At 36.7% G+C, this 6,521-nt stretch overlaps 1 pseudogene; it reads left to right on the top strand.

Annotated features, from left to right (window-relative positions):
* Positions 1–3,837: 3,837 nt before the first annotated feature.
* LOC120628075 lies at positions 3,838–5,540 on the top strand (annotated as a pseudogene).
* The last annotated feature ends 981 nt before the right edge of the window (positions 5,541–6,521 follow it).

Here is a 6,521-nt window from a genome sequence, read left to right on the forward strand (position 1 = left end):
AAAAACCTCAATTGTTGATGCTATAATTAGCAACTACGTAGGTACATACTTAGTTTTTAACTGAACAGCTTGTATTCAACTTACGGATGAACTTGAGACGCCATCAAAAAATATTGCATATGTAGCAGCGATATACAACTTGTAAATGAAAACCGAAATAATACTGCACAGGCTTTACATTATGTACTGTCTCTGAGACTTATCTGTAAAATCGAAAACCTAATAGTTTTTGAGGTAACCTCAGCCATAGTTTTTACTGAAAGAAATCATATACAGCCCTAACATCACATGCAAAATTCAAATTATGTGACTCCTGTCACTTTATTCGGTACGCGTCGCGTAGCGTAGTTACTATGCGCGTGTCGGTCTTTTATCTTCAATGAAGTTGTCATAAGTAAACATTTAGAGTTAGGTTGTGTGAAAAATAAATGTGCTTCTTTTGATTTAATATTTTTACAGGATGATTCTTTATGAAATATACTAAGGCATCCTTCAATATAATTTCGTAATTGTAATTCTTTGATTATGCGCGAGTATTCCAGTACGCGATGTGAATGACACACAAGGACTGCGTTGAAATTGCAAGCCAACTGCAATATTACGATTTGGAGTGTAATATATTTGTACGGTTGGCATAACTGCATCATAACGGCAAACCGACTGCTCAGTCCGCTTGCAGTCAGCGTCCAATTCTATCGACTGCACGTTGACTGCGCTTAGCATGATTTCATTGCATTAGGACTGCATATTAACCAATAGCAGCTGGCGTTCAGTTCTAATGCATTCCGTGTTAGAAGTCGAAGGGCCGTACAGGATAGTGGTTTTCAAGTAATGGACTATAGGTACTAGATACTAGACAATCTGTTCGATGTCAGTTTATTAATACGGACATAAGTTGGCCGGATTGATAAAATCAAAAGTGGCTGTGCATATACAGTTTTTATGACCTCAATCAGTGTATCACTTTACTCTGTCAACTCAATAGCCAAATAGAGTATAATCACAAATCAATTGTAATAATTCTGTTGTACACAAATAACTCAGTGGGTATGACTTCGACTAGGCCAGTAGGTAGGACTTCGACTAGCCCAGTTCTCAAAGGTGCGTGGAGTCCACCAATCCGAACTGGGCCAGCGTGGTAGACTACGGCCTCAACCCCAGCTCATTGTGGGAGGAGACCCGTGCCCAGTAGTGGGCCAGTAATAGATTTTATATAATGACACAAATCACTCAGCTAAACTAAATTATAAAGTAATTGAGAAGTCAAAAAATACTACTATTCTTTCTTCCAAAAATATAACATATTGAAAAGGATTATTTATTTATTTTTTTACTCCACTGGAAGTTAGCCCTTGACTGCAAACTCACCTGGTGGTAAGTGATGATGCAGTCTAAGAAGATTGGTGGCTAAACTATTTAGAGGTATGGCAGTTATATTAAACCCTTATCTCTTATTAATCTATATGTGGCAACTAGGCATGGCCAAAGAGCACCAGACCAGACCAGCGGCAAAGCGATCGCCAGTGCGACAGTCGAGGTCATCAAGCCGTCGTATACCTACTGTCCTCACATATCATGACATTGATAGCCTAGGCATCTGGAAAAGTACCTTTGGCAGTTCCGACAGGTCATATTTTATTATATTTTAACTGATTTCTACATCCTCATCATCACCTCAATCGATGGAGGTCCACTGCTGGTCGAGGTTTAATTTAAGGATTTTCATATTACACTGTCTTATGCCTCCTTTATACATACGCTTCTCGGGACTCTTTTAATGACACCTGTCTATTTAATGAGCCCACCAACGCTGCGCTGAGTTGCGATTCCAGCGCCTTAGGACCCAATGTGCAATGTAGCTGTAGCTTGAGCTATGCAAAATTCTAGCTACATTAGAACTATATTAAAAACAATAAATGAGGTAAAGGTAGGTACGAAAAAAGAACTACTACAAGCGAACGTGGCCGAGACCCCGACCTTTTGCGATAAGAGCATGGTTTTACCCACTTTATCATTATGCTTACCGCATGACTGTACCTATATATAATATAATATTGTAAAACCTGTGCATTGTTTTCCCTACGAAATGCAAAGTTAAATATATTTTTTTATTGAGTAGCAGTAGTGCACGCTCATGCTGCTCCAATGCATGTTTGTAGGCTACTAGCCTATAGCTGCGTGGTGGGTCTCTAATATACCACAGATGATGCTGATCTTTTAGTATATATTTACATATGTTAATGACTCATTACCGGTTGCCCGCAGATTTATCAAGTAAAATAATCGCCAGCCGTTTCAATGGTTAGCCTAATCAATTAGACAGGTAGACAGGAAAACATTTCGGTCTTTATCTGGTCCTAATTGATATCTGAGCTTAACTCCAACAGGTCCATTCACCAGAACGAGCTGGTTTCTTTGTAAGCGCGTTGACTGGGTGTATTGACCGCTCAGAATGCCAGAGTGACATTACTAGGGTTCGGACGAAGTTAAAAATCGGTTATAAAACTTTCTATAGGTACAAAAATGATGATTGTCGATGTATTTCTAATTGATTGGTGAATACTATAAGTATAAGTAGTATCTCATTCGTTACTAGTATGGCAGTTAAAACTGATGATTAGCTACAAGAGTTTTTACGTTATCTTGTATCAGGTAGGCTTTTTATAACTCTTACAATGCCTATCATTAAGTTATTTATAACTGTTACTGGAGATTTTCTTCGTTTTATATCATCTGCATACCCTCAATGCACCCCACTGCTTGTATGGTATGGAACCCTCACAGCAAGAGTCTAAGTCGCACTTGGCCGTTTTTTTTTATTGGAACGGGTTTGCCACCTAATTGCTTTAAAAGTATTAAAATTCGTCGCGAAGGCCACAAACTGACGACACCAACATAATAAGCTTGTTTTGGTACTATAATAAATAATATGACAGAAATCTTTCAGTGTGTCACATGAACTAAGCAAAATAGTATGTAGGTACTATTGACGGTCCTGTTTTCTAAAGTAGGGGTAACCTATCAGGTAAATGTGTCACCACTAAAACTAAAAGAACTAATAACCATTAGAAAATAGATCTAATTTCTAATTACAATACACATAGATTAATAACCACGATTTTACGGCTAGGAGTAAAAAAGACAACCTAAAATATCGCTCTCTCACCTTTCAAGACAAATTTAAAGTAAGTATCTTTAAAGGATAGGTACGTTTTATACATGCGAAAGTTCGTTTGTTTGTATATGTTTCTTTTGAGGCTTGTAAACCGGTTTAAATATAAAACCGGTTCCTGTCATTAGTTAGGTTAGATTTTGGTTTTTAGTTAGGTTTTGGTTTTCACAAAAAACTCGGTACTAAATCAATATCGCTCAATTAACAAATATTAACCGGTTTACCCAAACTATGCATCGATAGACTTGTTTATGTCAGACTTTGAGTTTAGTGTAGGGCGTAAGAGTAATTTGCCGCTTTTTAGCCGCCCTGAAATGGCGTTTGGTGTACCTAATTCCAACCAAATCAAAAAGATTGCAGACTACTGTAACTTCGGTTTATTGATCGTTAAGTATCATCAAACTTTAACCGGAATAGATAAAATATAGCTTAAACTTAGCTGTCTATGTGGGAAACAAATCGTTTAAATAGTTTTAGAAATTATCCTTATAAATAACCGCAAATACAAAAAATTACATCTTTCCCTTTATACATATTAATATTGATTTATACTCACCTCGCTTAAATTGCTAAGTGGAAAGTAAGGTTAATAGTCAGTTGGTAGGTACTAGCGTTTAATTCACGCGTGCGAAACCGCGGCCTGAGCTGGTAGGTATTACACAACAACAGTACATTCAAACTATTTATCCATTGCTATGGTACTTTAGACTTCAATTTTAGCGAAGGATTTTCCTCTTTGTATAGCTTATAGCTTCATAATATAGGCGCAGTATATATAATAACTCCATGCCTTAAGGATAAATAATAGTAGGTAGATTGCGCGACTGCGGGAGTTCTTCTAGTGAAGATTCGTTGAATACGGTTCTGTGCCAGCATTGGCAACAGGTTTAGCTTTATAAATAACAACGTATTCATGCCGATACCTACGGTTGGTGATGCGAAAAAACTGCCAGTTTCAAACTTCACCGTAAGTGAGACGCTAGGATGACGTCGATAATGTTGTTAGTACTCCTTTGCTCCGTTTCTTCGTGTTACGGTGTCGAGTTTAGTTCAAGCGCAAGAAATTTCAGTGTAGAAATAATGTATTTCACTCATCTAGAACATTTTGTTATGTCACCATTTTGTGTTTGGAGCGTTATGGTGGGAACCTCTCTAGGAGGATACTCAGAGACCAATACTCAAATACGAAAAGCCACTAGAATAACAAAGAATGTAACAACATTAATTTTACATTTCATGAATTTCACAAACACCGTATTCCTTCCGAAACCAAAAGGGGTGGAGATAGGGAGCTCAACATTCCTATTTCAAGACAAGGACACATTTTTAAGACGAAGGTTCCAGGATGCACTAACCATTACACTTCAGGCACAACTGAGGATTCTCGATTTTAAAGATACGCAGAAAACGACAAATGAAGCTAATAGGCTTATTCAAAATGATTACCCCACCATATCGGATGTATTCCATACAGATGATTTTATGGAGGCAAGTGTAATCATGGGCAATGTTGTCTATTTTAGGGGGCTCTTATCGAATCCCTTTAATATTTCTAATACCGTCGAAGAGATTATATACAACGATAATAATGAAGCAATCGGAAGCGTAAATATGATGTACCAGAAAGGTAAACTGTTATACTCAGAGTTTGAGTATTAGAGAATTCCAATATACTCGAACTGCCCTATGGCAGTGACGGAAAATTCTGTATGCTTGTCATTTTTCCATACCCAGGTACCGAACCCTCCGTAGTGTATAGGAAATTTGAGAAAACGACTTTTAGAAGCATATTTATAAAGCTTGAAAACGATTTAAATGAAAAGGGCTTGCAAGAGGTTGTAGTGAAAATGCCGCGTTTCAGTTTAAGAGGAAGTTACATTTTGAACAAACCTTTAAACGAGATGGGAGTGTATGATGCTTTTGAACCGGATTACGCGAGATTCCAACACATTGGTAGAGAAGCTTTGTACATTTCCAATGTCGAACACAAAGCAGACATAATGTTCGGAGAGACTGAAACAGTAGCCCTTGCAGCTACGCCAGGCTATTTTGAACACCAGAATGCATCATATCTAAAAGCACAACAGCCATTCTTATTTTTCCTCATGGAGAAGCCAACAGCGTCAATAATCTTTGGCGGGATTTATTCTAGACACCGTTCTGTAAATTAAATTCTACACTTTAATTTATTGGTGTCTAGCGCCCAATCCTAGATTTCATCATTGGATTTCATCCGACAGGAAAGTTGTCAAGCACAAGCCTGTCTCATACTAGCGACGCGACTTTATCCGCGTTTTGTATTTGTTTTTGAAGCACATTGTCAGTTGTGTATTCTTGTTAAAATAATCGTATCGTATCTCTAAAATTACTGTTTTGTTTTAAATGTCCGATTGGAATAAAGTAAAAAATATTTTAGTGCTATATAAACATACGATACAAATGAAACCCACTTTTCTTTCTACCGGCGATCTTTCAAAATTTGAGAACACAAAAACTGCTATTGTGACTAAACTATAATAGTTAAATATACTTCCTGAAGAATGTTTTTTTAGGATTAAAAAGCACTTTAATCATAATTTTTATGTACGACCTATAGTTTTCTAAACTATAGGTCGTACTGAATTTTATAGTAAAAATTAAGCTACTTTGAGTTACATTATTGCAATTTTCTAAAGGATCTCCAATTCTTCTCAAAATAAATTATAGCCTATAGCCTTTCTCGATAAATGGGATATCAAACACTGAAAATTTTTTTTTTTTAACCGTAGCAGTAATTCCCGAGATTAACGCGTTCAAGCAAACAAATAAACAAACTCTTCAGCTTTATATATTAGTAAGTAAGTTGTTATTAGTATTAGGTACATAATTCTTGATGATAAAAAAATTTAGGAATTTACAAACTAAGTAGGTATAGGTAGGTAAAGTTTTTCAAAGGGGTGATATTATTATAACCCAGTTGCCTACAATTGTAATGTTCTAATGATGTAGTAATTAATTGATCTCCTCTACGCGCTACGTTTCCATAGCTAGGAGCTATAGGAATGCAGTGGAGATCAAACTGCGGTAATGGTACTGGGACAAAGCATCATCTGGTGGCGATTGGCGTACAGATTAAAGCCGTAGTAATTACTTAATAGGTACGTGTATAATCCATTATTCCTAGCATTTTGCTTTTGATGACGTTTTGTTTCAGCATTTTAGGATGTAAATATAGACATATTTTAAAATAATACTGCTTTAAACGATGCGATGGAAGTAAACTCCCAGCACGGCTAACAGAGGCTGGGTACAAAACATAATAAACTTATCCCTCGATTATATCCCTTGACAAAGCATACAATTCATGTGT

This window comes from Pararge aegeria, chromosome 1 (assembly GCF_905163445.1).
Source record: "Pararge aegeria chromosome 1, ilParAegt1.1, whole genome shotgun sequence".
Lineage (NCBI taxonomy): Eukaryota > Metazoa > Arthropoda > Insecta > Lepidoptera > Nymphalidae > Pararge > Pararge aegeria.